The sequence below is a fragment of the Chinchilla lanigera genome, unplaced genomic scaffold, assembly GCF_000276665.1.
Source record: "Chinchilla lanigera isolate Chin_1 unplaced genomic scaffold, ChiLan1.0 scaffold00012, whole genome shotgun sequence".
Lineage (NCBI taxonomy): Eukaryota > Metazoa > Chordata > Mammalia > Rodentia > Chinchillidae > Chinchilla > Chinchilla lanigera.
This window is the reverse complement of record NW_004955413.1, coordinates 4,869,972-4,872,119: the sequence shown is the minus strand read 5'-3', so window position 1 is coordinate 4,872,119 and position 2,148 is coordinate 4,869,972.

The following is a 2,148-nucleotide window of genomic DNA, read 5'->3' as shown; positions in this document are numbered from 1 at the left end:
TAGGATTGCTGGGATCATCTATAACCCAGCCATAATTCTACTCTTGGCCTTCTGGGATTAATCAACAGATTTCTGAGCTCTGTCTGCCCTCTTTCTCTTCCAGAGACACATCTTGAGTGGACATTTATTTCTTTTTCATCATTTACTTATTTTTATTTCTTTTCTTTTTCTCCCTTCTTGATTGTTCTTGTTTTATATGTGTGAACAATTTTCTGGTTGGTTTCGATTTTGTTATGTAACTAAAAATCTATCTCATACACTTAAAGGTGGCAAATTAACAGTTACCATAGTGTATCATTTTCTAGTTTGTGCTTGTTGCTATTGTTAGTATTGATTATACTACTTTAACCGAGGTCAAATAGTTGTTCTAATCAGTTGTTTTTCCTTATTCTCCAGACTGAGATTGCCTAAAGGTCATAAACAATAGTGTAGGTCAGTGCCAAAGAACCAGGAGTTAGGCCAAATAGGCAGCAATTTCTCACCCCAGTAATTGAAGAGGTAGGACCTTGCAACAAACTCAAAGCCCAAAGGCCAGCTATACCTGGAAAATATCTCTGACAAGTAGTCATTTCCTAAGAGTTCTCAATACAAGCAGAAAGCTACCTGGCATGAGAAATTTACTGGAATTAGTCTAAAAGAAATAGAAAATGAGAAGACATTTAATCAAGATGCAACACCAAACTTCCATCTTACCAAAGACAAATACAGAGGGCAATTTGTGGAACAATTCAAAAGCTACCCACTGGACTCTCTTAACTGATAACAGCAGAAGTGAGAAAGCAGATGAGTGAGGCTCTAGCAAAAATCAAATCTGAAATAATTTATCACATAACTATAGAGACGGTGACCACAATGAATGATTTGGTTAGTGAATCTAGAGTAGACACAGATTTAAAAATAGAAGAACTTAGGAAAATTATGGAAACCATGAATGCACAACATAAGAAGGAAGGAGAATCCATGAAACAACTATCAATGTTAATGGTCTCAATTCACCAATCAAAAGAAAGAGACTGGCAGAATGGGTCAAGATGCAAGATCCAACACTATGCTGCATACAAAAAACATATTTAACTCAAAAAGAAATTCATAGACAGAAGGACAAAGGATAGAAAACAATACTCCATATGACAGGAACCCAGAAAAGACAGGAGTGGCTATTCTATTTGCAAAGATTTCAAGCCAAGACTTATCAAGAGAGACAAAGGTCACTATGTCCTTGTTAATGGACAGGCCTAGGTCATAATATATTCAATGCTGAATTCTACAAGAAATGTAGAGATGTAATGCCACTACTTCTCAAATTCTTTAATTAAATTGAAAGGCAAGTAATCCCAAGCTCATGCCTAGAAGCAAGTGTGACCCTGATACCAAACCAGAGAAGGATCCAACCAGAAAAGAGAACTAAAGGCCAATCTCCCCAACAAACATGCACACAAAATATCCTCAGTAAGATACTGGCAAACAGAATGTGGCAAATCATCAAGAAGATTATATACCATGACCAAGTAGGATTCATCTCAGGGATACAAGGATGGCTCAACACACAAATGAATAAATGTAATAAATGATATCAACAGAACCATGAATAAAACCACATAAACATCTCAATAGATGCAGAAAAAGCATTTAACAAAGTCCAACACCCACCCATGATAAAATCCCTCAGAAAAATGAAATAAATGGCTTTTATCTCAATCTGATAAAATCTATCTATGACAAACCAACAGACAACATCATACTGAATAGTCAATAACTGAAAACTTTTTCTCTAAAATCAAGAAGACAAGGATGCCCATTATCACCACTCCTGATCAATATAGTTCTGAAAACATTAACCAGAGCAGCTAGATAAGAGAAAGGAATAAAAACAATAAGGATAGGAAGAAGTTAAATTACTATTTGCAGATGACATGATATTCTACATAGAAGACCCCAAACAGCCATCAAAAGTCTTCTAGATTTAATAACCAAGTTTAGTCACATAATGATACACAGGTAACACTCAAAAACCAATTGGATATACAGCCAAGACTCAAAAATAAATAACATTCCTGTACACAAATAACAAACTCACTGACAGAGAATTTAAGGAAACAACACCTGTCACAATAATAGCTGAAAAAATTAATACTTAGGAATCAATCT